Genomic DNA, 14,946 nt, shown 5'->3' with positions numbered 1-14,946 from the left:
GGAAGCTAAAGGGCAGGTTGCATTTCCCTGTATGACTTTTAGAAAAACTAAGATTCCTGAATACATCTACGCTTGACAGCTCTGTACTTGATTCCTGCCCCCAGTTAGAGCAAGCGTCTGGGTGTGAAATAACAGAGCTGGCCATCGAAAAAAATGCTTAGGGTTATATCTGATGAGGAGAAAGGGCTTGCTATTTTGTCTTCTTACTCTCTAAAATCAGGTGTAAAGTGGAACTTAAGTTGAGGATTATTGCTTGTCTTCTCTAGGTTCTATACCTATATTTAATTTAATTTATAAATATGTATAGAATGTAGATATATCTGGATAAAACACATACTTAATGCTACTTTTATCTAGTGAATCTATCTTTAAGCAGCAGATCTTACAGGTGTTACTTTGTTGTTCTGTCAAAAGGCTGCCAGCAGTAAACCTCCCCAGGACTTTTCTGAAGGCCAGTGCCGAATTGCAGGGCAGAAATAAGGCTGTATTAACTTTGTGCTCGTGAGTGTCTTAGTCTTAAGACTCCCCACGTTGGTTTCTGGTGTTTTCTGACCTGGGCACTGATCCCAGACTCATTAACATCACTTGCCCAAGCGGCGTGGTTCCAACACGGGACTGTTTTCTGTATCAGATTTAACTCATATTAAGGATTTGTGAGTGTGTTGGAGGACGCATCCTACACTGTTGGCTTTGTATCTGTGATTTTGGAATGCAAGAAATCGTGTAGTGAACAACGCTGCTTCCAGAGTTGGTATCCTCCCCTCTTGGAAAGCAAATGCTTAGTTAAGTGTCTGGTTTTTATGTCGTGGTTACAAATCAATAGGCAAGAAAAGAGTTACTCCAAATGAGAACTGGCTTTTTTACAGATGTTCTGCAAATCTTTTCTGTTTGTAATTACCCTCGCAGCACCCTTGCGCAGTAATTTATGTGGCATTTAATGGATTTGGAAAGCCAGGAAGCTTACAGTAAATAGTCTGAACTTGCATTGTTGAGTTAGGGAGTATCTGAATTGTTCTGCATGGTTAGATGGACATAAGCTGTGTCAGAAGCCAAAAATACTAAGGAAGAAATAAGTAAACATAGGCTACCTGGTGAGACCTGCTTGCACCCACTTCTCAGATGTACAGATGTACTGGTGTACAGGAAAAATTATTCTAGACATTTTGTCACAAGTGTGTGTGTGGGGGGGGGGGGGGGAGGGGGAGTGTTAAGAGTTCTCAGTAGAATGTGTGTAACAAATGACTTGTAGTGCAAGTGACCATACAGTGAACAGTTTGCTGTACGTTCCCAGAACATGAGAGCAACTGAATTACATGAAAAATTTATAGCAGTTCAGAGCGAGGTAATGTATATTGCCAAGGGGGATTTGTTATTTATTTATTGGCATACTACATAAGTGCTTCATATGAAGTGGCACTTTATACATGACTGGACAGAAACTAACTCTGAATACTTGGAAAGAAAAAAGCCTCGTACTCAGCACAGACCAGTATTTCAGCATCGTGTGTGGTGTGTTTAATGTTAACCTGCTATGGTTTTAATAAACTAGCATGCTTTTATTTTCACTTAAGAAGCATAGCTTCTATTATACCTTGCTGCTTTCCCAACAGTTTGCTATTAGCTGACTTAAAAGACTCTAAGAATTTATTGATAAATATAAGCAATTACACAGAATCTTTTGAAGACAAGTAGATTTCAAGATGCAAAAATCTCATAGCACTCTGATAGTAAAACATGGGGTAAATAAAAAAATCATTTATGATAATCATGTAGCATCTCCCAGCAGCACGAGGGATTTCTGGTCGTAAAGGACGTATCTTCATAAGGACATTTATCAAAATGTTTTTCACAGTCAATTGTAGTGAAAAGATCTAAAATTTTAGACATGTGCACCAAAAAAAGAATATTGCAAGGAGTCTTAAATGGGACTGAGATGCCTCACCGAACTTTCTGTCCAAAGCTAAAGCAGGACTTTCCTTGTCCAGTTACTGCATAGATAAAGGGTCTGGACCATGTGAATATGTAAAGTATAGAGAGGTATTTGTTACTGCAAGTAAGTACCACAGATCATGAAAACATGAGAAATATCCATCACTTTTCAAGTATGTGGACCAAAAATTCAGTTAGATTAGTCTTCTAGAATTTAACCTTGCTTTTAGAAAATATAAAACTGAATTCTCCTTATTCTGCGTTGAAGTCCAACGTATAGCAGTTCAGTGAAGTGTGCTTGTATTTCACTATGTTGTCCCGTGTGTCACAGGGGATGAATGCTGCCATAGGTAGCATGTCTTTGCGTATCCTGTTAATTGCTGAGTTTAGCTGCACTGGAAAAAAAAATAAAATTTAAAAAAAAAATAATATATATATATATATATATATCTGTTAGTCCAGTAATTCCTTAGGTATAATTGTGACTTTCTGCACTGCATGGGGGCTGCTCCAAAGAAAATGCCTCCTATTTTCTTTTGTTGGCCCATGACTTCAGAAGCAGATGTTGAGGGCATACCAGTAGAGGTTCAGCCTTCTGCAAATATTCTGCTGCACACTGTGGCAGCAGAGGGGCAGGCTGGCAGAATGGCATCTGACATGGAAGTGCAGATGAAGCAAAGGTGTGTCACAGAATTCCTCTACGCACATAAAATGATATCCACTGACATTCACTGACGTTTGCTGGATAATTATGGCGACCAAAGAGTGGGTGTGAGCACAGGGAGGTGGTGGGTGTTGTATTTCAGCAATGGTGACAGCAACATGGAAGGCATACTGTACTTCAGACAACCATGCAAATATTTCTAAGCCAGTATGTTCGTAGTTTATTGTTGGTGAAAATAGCTAATGGTGGTGGCCGTATTGAAAGAGAGTGCTTTGTAGCTGAGAATTTGTAGCTGTAACAAATAGCGTGATTGTTCTCTTTGTGTCTGTTGTAGTTTCATTGGAAATAAATAGGAGGCATTATTTATGGAGCATTAGATGCTCATTCCTAGTTCCAGTACAATGGAGTTTTAGCACAATATAAACATTTTTCTGAGCTATAAGATTTGACAGAGTAGGACTATAGCTCTTGTAGAAGGGAAATCATATGCTTTAATAAAGGATAAATATTGAAAAAACACTGAAAATAATACTTTATTTTCCCAGAAATGCCTAGCTATATGCTATTTCAGTAAGTAATACTTTAATAGCTGATTGCATAGATCAGCGTAAATTACTGGTTTAAATAATTGCTAGGTCCAAAGTAGATGTTTTGTCATTACCTTTCAGTTTTACAAAAGCATTAACTGACCACAATAATCCAGTAAAAAGAAACATATAGTTTTGTTGTTTTTTTTTTAATGTTAAAAGTTTCAAGGAATGAGAATAAGCCTGTCAGAAAAAAAATCACTTCAATTTTGATAGTAAACTGCTATTGTTTAAGGTTTTCAACCTGTTTTTTCATGTTCTTTTCATAAAGAGGTAGCGGAGGACTACATACAGTTTTAGATGTTGAAAACTTTAAAAGGGTTGCTGTTTTTATTACTGATGGTAGCAACACTGTCTTTGACTTTAAAGAGCTATGTGGCTATGTGAGGATGTGATTTAATGGGACAAAGGTGGTCATCTTCTCCGTTTGGCTGATAACACGGATAAATGAGACTTTGAGAGTTGTTTGCAATGTAGTGGCTGTAGGTGCCCATCTCTGTGGCTTTTTTGGGCACTGTCAACTTCCAAAGAACATCTTAGCATTCTTGGCAGGTTTGTCATCATCTTGAGAAAAGACTCTGTTGTCTAAGGGTGTAAATCATAGTCTAACATGATGAAAAGCGGAATATAGGACTCCTCCATGAGTTACTAACATGAAATTCCATAACTTTGTTCAGAACGCACTGTTTGTTGGTTGTTTTAACCAAATGACCCCCATACCAGAGAGGAGGTGTGCTGGTACCCTGCAGTGCGATTAGAGATGTAGAATGCAAGGTTTCCTTTACAACTCAGAATATGCAGTTGTGTCATATACATTGCATAGCTTCTTACTTCATCAATAAGTCTATATATTGCATCACTTCTTACTTCCTTAATCTGCTGAGAAGTCCTAATGTTATGCAGAAACTGAAAATGCATTAGCTGATGGGCAGATAATCCTTTTGGGCATTGTCTCTAATCTATGGAATCCTCTGTTGTTCACCACAGTGAACACTCATTTCGAGCCAGGAACTTTTCTCCTACATATTCATTACTTTTACACATGCTGATAAGTGAATAACAGCAATGCTGTAGGCTCTGCCTACAGTAAAGACTTAACTATTGTACTTGAAAGGTTTTGTAGTTTAAGCAGTTATCTACACTCAAAGCCTGTTTTGGTCACATTGACATTAAAGTAGGAAACTTCAATGAAAATGAGACTTGACACTTTCCACGTAATTTGAACTGATAATGGGAATGATTATGATTTTATGAGAATAAAGGAACTATTTAAAGTAATCACAATTTGTCCAAAAGCATTACACAAAACTCTAAATTCTTTGTGATATTGCACTTTATTTTTATGCATACTTAGAAAGAAAACAAATCACTGTTCTCTGAGAGAAAATCTAACAACTCTGAGTGGGAGATAAAGCATAAATAATGTAGTGTTGCAGGTTATGGTATTTGCTGCCCATGAAGAGGTCAAGAAGCGCGTAAGATCTCATTATTTATTTTTGAACCTATACAGGCAATAACTGATTCAGAATTTAGCAGTTCAACCTAGATGAAGCCAACTGGTATTTGGGATTATTCAGAATTATTTCTCTGCACTCTAGAGATTATAGATTTGATACTTTAAGACTGTGTAATAAAAACACAGAGATATTTTAATACAAATAAATTTTCACACCCGGCCCTACTTAATTAAGACAAAACATCACATCAGTAAAATAACTGCTTTTCCTCCTCTCCTCTCCTCTCCTCTCCTCTCCTCTCCTCTCCTCTCCTCTCCTCTCCTCTCCTCTCCTCTCCTCTCCTCTCCTCTCCTCTCCTCTCCTCTCCTCTCCTCTCCTCTCCTCTCCTCTCCTCTCTTCTCTTTCGGATTCTTTCATATTGCATGTAATCAGATGCAAATTAAACATGCTCGAACCTTAATCAACAAACGTGAAAGAACAGCTCATCTTACTAAGCTATGATGAATTAAGCCCAGAAAAAAATGGAAACTTGAGGTTTTCCAGAGGAAAATCCATTCCTGTGCCAATAGAGCAGTTCTAGATGTTACTGCTGCCTGGCTGGCCAAATTTGTTCTGCTCAAGACCTGACCACTGACGTGAATGTGGTACAAGCAGGTGGGCTGTTTGCAGCACCCTGCATGTATGTGTGAGACTGACTTTTGTTTGGAAATACCCACTGCAGGAGAAGATACCTTATGATTCATGCTTGCTTACTTAGCGACTATCAAGCTTTCCTCTTGAGATTATCCCCACTTAGAGTATTTGAGCTTGATTTGATTTAATACCAGGTTTACTATGCTATAAGTCTAAATAGGAGCGATGGAGTGAGATTGGAAATAACATCTGTGGGCAAAATCCCTGAAATGAATGGGAATGCTTCCAAAAAGCTCTTGTGGTTTTTTGGATCAATCCTCCGTCTATAAAGCTTAGGAGGAAATTGGCATGTGCGTCCATGTGTCTGTGCAGATGTCTAGTTCTGTATTCATCAGAAACAATTGCACACATGGGCAACTATTTTTTTTTCAAATAGTGGTTACCGTGCATGTGGATTTTACAAGAGCTTTTCAGAAATAGTCCCTTTAATTAGATAATCGCTAGCACCTCCTACCTTATTGTTGTTGTTCTGTAAGAATACTTTGGTGCCAGAGTTACCTAGTAGTTGTGAAATATTGCTGAATATTAATAGTAGTAGATTACTTGAAATTTTTGGAAGAAAATAGAAGAGAAAGTGATTGAGTGATGAACATGAAGTATCGGTTAAAACATCAGTTATTTTATTAGCATTAATATAATCTTTTAGATTCAGTTGCCTAAAAGCATGAAGATAAACCGCTAGCCACCTAGTCTCTCAAGGACAACCAGACATGTTAATGCATCATGCCATGGGCTTTAGGGAAGCTGCCGTAAGACAAGCCAGTAAGACACCTAGTGGAACATTGCTTCCTTTTGGAGGTGGTTTTTTCCCTCCAAGTAGACTCACAGAATCACTCAGGTTGGAAAGGACCTTAAAGATCATCGAGTGCAACCGCAACCTAACCGTACTACCCTAGCTAACAACCCTCCACTAAATCATGTCCCTGTGCACCACATCCAAAAGGTTTTTAAACACATCCAGGGACGGTGACTCAACCACCTCCCTGGGGAGCCTATTCCAGTGCTTAACAGCCCTTTCTGTGAAGAAGTTTTTCCTGACATGATATAGGTAGAAAACAGCTAGAGAAATAGAGGTATCAGTAGTTCTACCCTTCTGTTTAGGATGAGCCTAATATTATTAAAACATTATTAATTTTATCTGATATTTTTACTGTTATACGATATTGTTCTATCAATCAGCTTAGATTTCTGTAGAAGCCTTGTCTTGCAGAATGAGGCAAGTAAAATGGGAATGGAAAAATCATCAAGAGTGTAGATCTTAGTTTATTGAATATGGTCTTTGGTTTATTGTTACTGCAATGTGGGAAAGTGAATCTATGGTCAGCATGTTGTTTTTTGTTTGGTTTGGGGTTTTTTTAAGCTGCACTTGGATAAAAGAGTCACTTGGAAAGTAAGTTCTGCCTTATAGTCATGGTGACAGGGAAGTCACTGAAAGATAATGGAAATAACAGCAGTCTGTGTGAGGAGGTTCCCCTCTGTAACAGCAGGGAATGTTTGTGGCCTAGGACAGTAAGCAGCTTTAACACTTTGGTTGGTCTCTTGTTGCTCACCCAGCTGTGGCAAGGAGGGGAGAAACAGTATCTTTTCCTGAATGCAGCTCCCTGCTGCAGTGATTCAATATGCCGATCAATGTACAGATGATACATGTTTTTCTTTGTGTAATGCCTTCTCTCTAAAAATCAGAACAAAGAGAGGCTTTGGATATCATTTTCTCTATATAATCTGCTGGAAGCACAAAGACTGTGTTGCATTTTGTCATGCAGGCTGACAGAAAGCATATGGATGATGGTACTTCTTGCAGGCAGTTGTGTTCAGATCACAGGACCTGAGAAAAATGGCCAAGCTGCTCCAATTTTTCATACTAGCTGTATTTGGTGTTTAATGACACAATTGCAGCAAATTGGTTCTATTACACTGAATAGAGAAAGATGTTCTATTTTGTAATTCTTGGAATGGGTGCTTATTTTTATTTAACATTGCAGGGACGGATTAGAAACCCTTTTTTTCATTAGGATTAAATATACAGAAAAAAAAGCACATGCTTTACAAGGTAAAAGCCATCCAAACTATTACTTGGTTACTTGTCTGTTCAGGGTGCCAGAATGAGAAGGCTGATCCCAAAAAGGTGGAGGAGCTCATATCTAAAACTCAGTGCTAACAGCAATGCTGAGCATTAGGTTGGTTCTCATTAAGGATCTGGTGCAGTGCATCCCTCAGTTAGTTTCTTGGCTGTGGTCTGTATAAGTTGCTCTGATTTTCTGCTGTTTAGGTCATTTCTGTAGTTCAGTTTTTTTTCCAGTGCTAATAATTGTATGCACACAAGTCAGATAACAACTTTTACTTACTTTTAACACACCTGGAACTCAAGTGCAATTTTCATAGCTCAAATGCATGCTCAGAGGAAAAGACCCGAGTGAACTGGGCTCAGGTTATCCCCTAAACCTACCTGTGTTCTACCTTCAAAACACCTTTTTCATATGCAAATGTATGAATAATTAAGTAAGTTTGCAATATTTAAACTGTATTGTGTTTATCTGAAAGAAAGACCCGCGTTTTGAGCTCTTTGATACTGATGTTGATAGTGAAAGCACTAAGGGGTAAAATATATAGGAAAGCAAGATATCCTCTCTAACTCAATTTTGCAGTAAATTAAATTGGCAGCAGCTCTCCTGGGTGCAGGGATATGAGGAACCTGGCTCTCTGAGATAGACAGGTCTCTGTGTAAGACTAACAGTGATACTATAAGCCATTCTAGACTGCTCTTAATTACATCCTAAGCCTTTCCTAATAGAAGTTGGAGCAAGCATGTTTTCCCCATAGGAAACACTATCTGTTCATCTCTGCAAATGCTCTGTGCTAGAAAGCAAGCCAGTGATGAGCAGTCTTCCTGCATGCTTTGTAAGGTATGTGTCCCTCTATTGGAACTGAGAAGGTAACATAACTCTAGCATTGACACTGCGAAATAAAACTCACTTGGCAATAGTTTCTTAGGTGAGTGGCTCTTATTTGTGAGATGTTAGAAATCTTAGCAGCACGGCAAGAAACACTTCTGTTCTTCAACACCTTCTACCTTTCATTCCTCCCTCTAATTCTTGGGCATCTGGTGTTTGAGTTACTCCCTGCTTATCCCCCACCCCTTCCATTTTTTTGATGCTTTCTGATTGTGGAAACAGTGATACTTGAGATACAATGTCAAGTGCATTGCAAAGTGAGAATCCAATGCAATATAAGTGTCTCTAATATGATATAAAAGCCAGTATTATGTTATGCCATACGGATTGTACATGCAAACATTTGTCTCGTCTGTCCTTGGCATTCTAAAGCTCAGAATGTCCTTTAGATCTCTTAAGCTTTTTGTTCTTGTATTTTCCCATTGAACAGAGTTTTTATAGTGTTTGTTATGCTCTGGATAGCTGATGTTCTGAAAGCTCTGGGGATTGAGAGATGGGAAACTGGCCTTAGATTCACTCATGTTCTATCTGGACTGGTTACAGTGTTACCTCAATATAATACTGTAAATAACCTGTGTGGGATTATAGTACAGTGACAGGAACAATTCTGAAAGTGTGGAGAAGTTCACACGGGGAAGCTCAAGCATCTCATGTTGTTTGGCCCATGGGCTTTGTGACAGTGAGTCTATGAGACGATCCTTGAAATGTGGTAGCACCTACTTGCAATAAATGTTAAGCCCATCTTGTATTCAGCAGCATATAAACACTTTGAGTGTATCCAGGGAGATCTCTTCAAGAGGTACTGTGAGAAATAACACTGACAGTGTCTAAGTTTGCCCGCTGTCCCTCGGATGGTAAGGGTTAGCAGTGCAGCGTGAGAGGATTTTTACTCTTTGTTTTCCTCAGTGTGTGACTTCAAATCATACCAAAACAGCCACACCTGATTAAAAGTCTGCCTGAAAGGAGCTACAGTTACTGCCCACTTAATCATTATTTCTGGATTTTTTCCATCTTAAATTTGAGAAATTAACTTGTTAAAGTTTTTGTGCTTGGAACAGACTAATTCAAATAGTCTGCAGGATGGCCGGACAAAACGTTCTGATTTTTTGTTGGTTCTCTGTTCCTGATTGGAATTGCTGTTCATTTTAATGTGGCTGGTTTGGATTGATTTAGTTGGCTCCAGCAGTAGATGGTGGCAATTTAATAGGATCCATCCTGCACAGAGTACAAAAAGACCAGATGTCTCTTGCATGTTATTTTTTTCTGCCTGTATGAGCTACTATAGAAGTTATGTTAGTACTTCTGCATGATAAAACCATTAAAGTGGGCATTAATATTATCTGAAACCATTTATTTTTCTCCTGTACAGGCTAGATTTAAACTGCAAGCTTTTAGAATAACTATTTTAGTAAAAATGTGTTAGAAAAAACACTTAAGCTCACTCACTTTAGCTTTGAGAAATCTGTACCTTTGGAGGTGACTTTGTAATGTAACTGCAACCTAAGTTCTGTCACTCAGCTTATGAAAAAAGCCCAAACAAAAGTAAGATGTATGTATAAGAAGTGTATGAGAAATCTTGACCTGGATTTTACGTAGCAGCTGGGCAGTTTGAAATGGTATTTTAATATTACAAGCTGTATTTCAATTTTAGACATTATTGAAAGCACAGAGCTGTTGATAATGATAATTCTATTCCTTTGGATTATACAGATCATGTTGCTCCATTTTATAACTGTTTCCAGATCAATAAAGCTTATGAGAGTGTCTAAATAGTTAATGTAGGAATACAGATGTAGTTCCAAAATCTGTGTTGTTTTTGTTTGTTTGTTTTAATGGTCTATATTATCGTCTTGTTGATGTTCCAGGTTGAATTGTGTAAAAACGTTAAGATGGATGTGACTCTGGAAGCTGGTGTATCTTTGTGCGCCAGTAGAATCAGTGAGTGATATGTGCCACAGCTGTAATACTGATAATGTGCCAAGGTAGAGGATGTGAATAAAGAAAAATATCATGTACGTCATAAATATGATTCCTTAGAAGGAACAGGTAAGTGTGTCTAGCAATGCTGTAAATGAAGTACTAACGTGAAGAAATCCAATTAGTTACAGACTAAATGTTGTTGGTGAAGAGAGTTGGGGTAGAGAGGTGGTATGGTGTATGGTATAGTATGGTGTAGGTATGGTGTATGGTATGGTATGGTGCATGGTGTGGTGTAGGGTGTGCTGTTGTGTAGGGTGTGGTGTAGGCTGTAGTGTACGCTGTGGTGTGTAGGGTGTGGTGTTGGGTGTGGTGTAGGGTGTGGTGTACGATGTGGTGTAGGGTGTGTTGTAGGGTGTGGTGTAGGGTGTGGTGTACGCTGTGGTGTGTAGGGTGAGGTGTAGGGTGTGGTGTGGTGTTGGGTGTGATGTGTAGGGTGTGCTGTGGTGTAGGGTGTGGTGTACGATGTGGTGTAGGGTGTGGTGTCGGGTGTGGTGTGGTGAAGAGTGTGGTGTGGGGTATGGTGTAGGGTGTGGTGAAGGGTGTGGAATGCTGTAGGGTGTGGTGTACTGTAGGGTGTGGTGAAGGGTGTGGTGTAGGGTGTGGTGTGCTGTAGGGTGTGGTGAAGGGTGTGGTGGTGTAGGGTGTGGTGTACGCTGTGGTGTGTAGGGTGAGGTGTAGGGTTTGGTGTGGTGTTGGGTGTGGTGTAGGGTGTGTTGTAGGGTGTGGTGGAGGGTGTGGTGTGGTGTAGGGTGTGGTGTGGGGTATGGTGTAGGGTGTGGTGAAGGGTGTGGTATGGTGTAGGGTGTGGTGAAGGGTGTGGTGTGGTGTAGGGAGTGGTGTGCTGTAGGGTGTGGTGAAGGGTGTGGTGTGGTGTAGGGTGTGGTGTACAATGTGGTGTAGGGTGTGGTGTTGGGTGTGGTGTGGTGTAGGGTGTGTTGTAGGGTGTGGTGTAGGGTGTGGTGAAGAGTGTGGTGTGGTACAGGGTGTGGTGTAGGGTGTGGTGTACGCTGTGGTGTGTAGAGTGAGGTGGAGGGTGAGGTGGACGGTGTGGTGTGGTGTAGGGTGTGGTGTACGATGTGGTGAAGGGTGTGGTATGGTGTAGGGTGTGGTGTAGAGTGTGGTGTGCTGTAGGGTGTGGTGTGGGGTGAGGGGTGTGGTGTGATGTGGGGTGTGGTGTAGGGTGTGGTGTGGAGTGAGGGGTGTGATGTGGTGTAGGGTGTGGTGTGCTGAAGGGTGTGGTGTGGGGTGTGGTGTAGGGTGGGGTGTGGTGTGCTGAAGGGTGTGGTGAAGGCTGTGGTGTGGTGTAGGGTGTGCTGTAGGGTGTGGTGTAGGTTGTGGTGAGGGGTGTGGTGTAGGGTGTAGTGTGGTGTTGGGTGTGGTGTGGTGTAGATTGTGGTGTGGTGAAGGGGGTGGTATGGTGTAGGGTGTGGTGTGGTGAAGGGTGTGGTATGGTGTAGGGTGTGGTGTACGATGTGGTGTAGGGTGTGTTGTAGGGTGCGGTGTGGTGTGGTGGATGGTGTGGTGGAGGGTGCGGTGTGTAGGGTGCGGTGAGGGGTGTGGTGTGATGTGGGGTGTGGTGTAGGGTGTAGAGTGTGGTGTAGGGTGTGCTGTAGTGTGTGCTGTAGGGTGTAGTGTGGTGTTGGGTGTGGTGTAGGGTGGTGTTGGGGGGGGTGTGGTGTAAGGTAGGGTGTGGTGTAGGGTGGGGTGAGGGGTGTGGTGTGGGGTGTGGTGTAGGGTGTGGTGCACTGAAGGGTGTGGTGTGGGGTGTGGTGTAGTGTAGGGTGGGGTGTGGTGAAGGCTGTGGTGTGGTGTAGGGTGTGGTGTGCTGAAGGGTGTGGTGTGCTGAAGGGTGTGGTGTGGGGTCTGGTGTTGGGTGTGGTGTGGTGAAAGGTGTGGTATGGTGAAGGGTGTGGTGTAGGGTGTGGTGTGTGGTGTTGGATGTGGTGTAGGGTGTGGTGTACGATATGTAGGGTGTGTTGTAGGGTGTGCTGTGGTGTAGGGTGGGGTGTGGTGTAGGGTGTGGGGTGGGGTGAGGGGAGTGGTGTGATGTGGGGTGTGGTGTAGGATGTGGTGTAGGGTGTGCTGTAGGGTGTAGTGTGGTGTAGGATGTGGTGTAGGGTGTGCTGTAGGGTGTAGTGTGGTGTTGGGTGTCGTGTAGGTTGGTGTTGGGTGTGGTGTGGTGTAGGGTGGAGTGAGGAGTGTGGTGTGTGGTGTAGAATGTGGTGTGCTGAAGGGTGTGGTGTGGGGTGTGGTGTAGGGTGGGGTGTGGTGTGTAGGGTGTGGTGAAGGCTGTGGTGTGGTGAAGGGTGTGGTGGTGTAGGGTGTGGTGTACACTGTGGTGTGTAGGGTGAGGTGTAGGGTTTGGTGTGGTGTTGGGTGTGGTGTGGTGTAGGGTGTGTTGTAGGGTGTGGTGGAGGGTGTGGTGTGGTGAAGGGTGTGGTGTGGGGTATGGTGTAGGGTGTGGTGAAGGGTGTGGTATGGTGTAGGGTGTGGTGAAGGGTGTGGTGTGGTGTAGGGTGTGGTGAAGGGTGTGGTGTGGTGTAGGGTGTGGTGTAGGCTGTAGAGTGGAGTTGGGTGTGGTGTGGAGTGAGGGGTGTGGTGTCGGGTGTGGTGTGGTGAAGGGTGTGGTATGGTGTACAGTGTGGTAGGGTGTGGTGTAGGGTGTGGTGTGTTGTAGGGTGTGTTGTAGGGTGTGGTGTGGTGTAGGGTGTGGTGTAGGGTGTGGTGTGGTGAAGGGTGTGGTGTGTGGTGTACGATGTGGTGTAGGGAGGGGTGTGGTGTGGTTTGTAGGGGGTGTGGAGTGTAGGGTGGGGTGTGGTGTGTAGGGGGGGTGTGGTGTGTAGGGGGGGGTGTGGTGTGTAGGGGGGTGGTGGTGTGTGGGGTGGGGTGTGTAGGGTGGGGTGGGATGTGTAGGGAGGGGTGGGGTGTGTAGGGGGGGTGTGGTGTGTAGGGGGTGTGTGGTGTGTAGGGGGGGTTTGGTGTGTAGCGGGGGTGTGGGGTGTAGGGGGGGTGATGTGTGTAAGGGGTGTGGTGTGTAGGGGGGGCTGTGGTGTGTAGGGTGGGGTGGGATGTCTAGGGTGGGGTGTGGTGTGTAGGGGGGTGTGGTGTGGTGTGTAGGGGGGGTGTGGTGTGTAAGGGGGTTGTGGTGGGTGGGGTGGGGTGTGTAGGGTGGGGTGGGGTGTGGTGTGTAGGGGGGGTGTGGTGTGTAGGGGGGGTGATGTGTGTAGGGGGTGTGGTGTGTAGGGGGGGGTGTGGTGTGTAGGGGGGGTGGGATGTGTAGGGTGGGGTGTGGTGTGTAGGGTGGGGTGTGGTGTGTAGGGGGGGTGTGGTGTGTAGGAGGGGTGTGGTGTGTAGGGGGGGTGTGGTGTGTAAAGGGGTGTGGTGTGTAGGGGGGGTGTGGTGTGTAGGGGGGGTTGTGGTGTGTAGGGGGGGTGTGGTGTGTGGGGGGGTGTGTAGGGTGGGTGGGGTGTGTGGGTGGGGTGGGGTGTGGTGTGCAGGGGGGGTGTGTAGGGGGGTGTGTGGTGTGTAGGGGGGGTGTGATGTGTAGGGGGGGGCGTGGTGTGTGGGGGGGATGTGGTGTGTAAGGGGGGGATGTGGTGTGTAGGGTGGGGTGGGGTGTGGTGTGTAGGGGGGGTGTGGGGTGTAGGGTGGGGTGGGGTGTGTGTGTAGGGGGGTGTGGGGTGTAGGGTGGGGTGTGTTTTGTAGGGTGGGGTGGGGTGTGTAGGGTGGGGTTGGGTGTGGTGTGTAGGGGGGGTGGGGGGTGTAGGGTGGGGTGGATGGGTAGGGTGGGGTGTGGTGTGGGGGGGTGTGGTGTGTAGGGTGGGGTGGGGTGTGTAGAGTGGGGTGGGGTGTGGTGTGGGGGGTGTGGTGTGTAGGGTGGGGTGTGGTGTGTAGGGGGTGTGGTGTGTAGGGTGGGGTGTGGTGTGTAGGGGGTGTGGTGTGTAGGGGGGGTGTGGTGTGTAGGGTGGGGTGGGGTGTGGAGTGGGGTGGGGTGTGGTGTGTAGGGGGTGTGGTGTGTAGGGTGCGGTGTGGTGTGGTGTGTAGGGTGTGGTGTGTAGGGGGGGTGTGGTGTGGTGGGTGGGGTGGGGTGTGGTGTGTAGGGGGGGTGTGGTGTGTAAGGGGGGGTGGGTTTGGTGGGGGGTTGTGGTGTGTAAGGGGGGGGTGTGGTGTGTGGGGTGGGGTGTGTACGGTGGGGTGGGTGTGTAGGGTGGGGTGGGGTGTGGTGTGTAGGGTGGGGTGGGATGTGTAGGGTGGGGTGGGGTGTGGTGTGTAGGGGGGGTGTGGTGTGTAGGGTGGGGTGTGGTGTGTAGGGGGGGGTGGGTGTGTGGGGGGGGTGTGGTGTGTAGGGTGGGTGTGGTGTGTAGGGGGGGTGTGGTGTGTAGGGGGGGTGTGGTGTGTAGGGTGGGTTGTGGTGTGTAAGGGGGGTGGGGTGTGTAGGGGGGGGTGGGGATGTGTAGGGTGGGGTGGGGTGTGTGGTGTGTAGGGGGGGTGTGGTGTGTAGGGTGGGGTGTGTGTGTGGGGGGGGGTGGTGTGGGGGGGGTGTGGTGTGTGGGGGGGGTGTGGTGTGGGGGGGGTGTGGTGTGTAGGGGGGGTGTGGTGTGTAGGGGGGGTGTGGGGGGGGGTGTGTAGGGGGGGGGTGGTGTGTAGGGGGGGTGTGGTGTGTAGGGGGGTGTGTAGGGGGGGTG

General features: G+C 45.1%; 1 protein-coding gene and 1 long non-coding RNA gene across 9 annotated transcripts in view; one reads left to right on the top strand and one right to left on the bottom strand.

Moving 5' to 3' along the window:
* LOC116653677 (uncharacterized) overlaps positions 1-14,946 on the bottom strand; it is a 40,646-nt gene that overhangs the window by 4,512 nt on the left and 21,188 nt on the right. The gene's annotated exons all lie outside the window — the stretch shown is intronic.
* The window catches only part of LOC107316441 (uncharacterized), a 297,655-nt gene that overhangs the window by 264,318 nt on the left and 18,391 nt on the right, over positions 1-14,946 (top strand). For all 7 annotated transcript variants that reach the window (XR_004307962.2, XR_014948400.1, XR_014948399.1 and 4 more), the window contains one exon: positions 10,147-10,327. The gene's annotated coding sequence lies outside the window, so the exon portion shown is untranslated. The remainder of the gene's footprint in view (positions 1-10,146; positions 10,328-14,946) is intronic.

Source organism: Coturnix japonica, chromosome 7, assembly GCF_054131305.1.
Source record: "Coturnix japonica strain WE chromosome 7, WE-NBRP24, whole genome shotgun sequence".
Lineage (NCBI taxonomy): Eukaryota > Metazoa > Chordata > Aves > Galliformes > Phasianidae > Coturnix > Coturnix japonica.
This window is presented reverse-complemented; position numbering and strand designations above follow the sequence as displayed.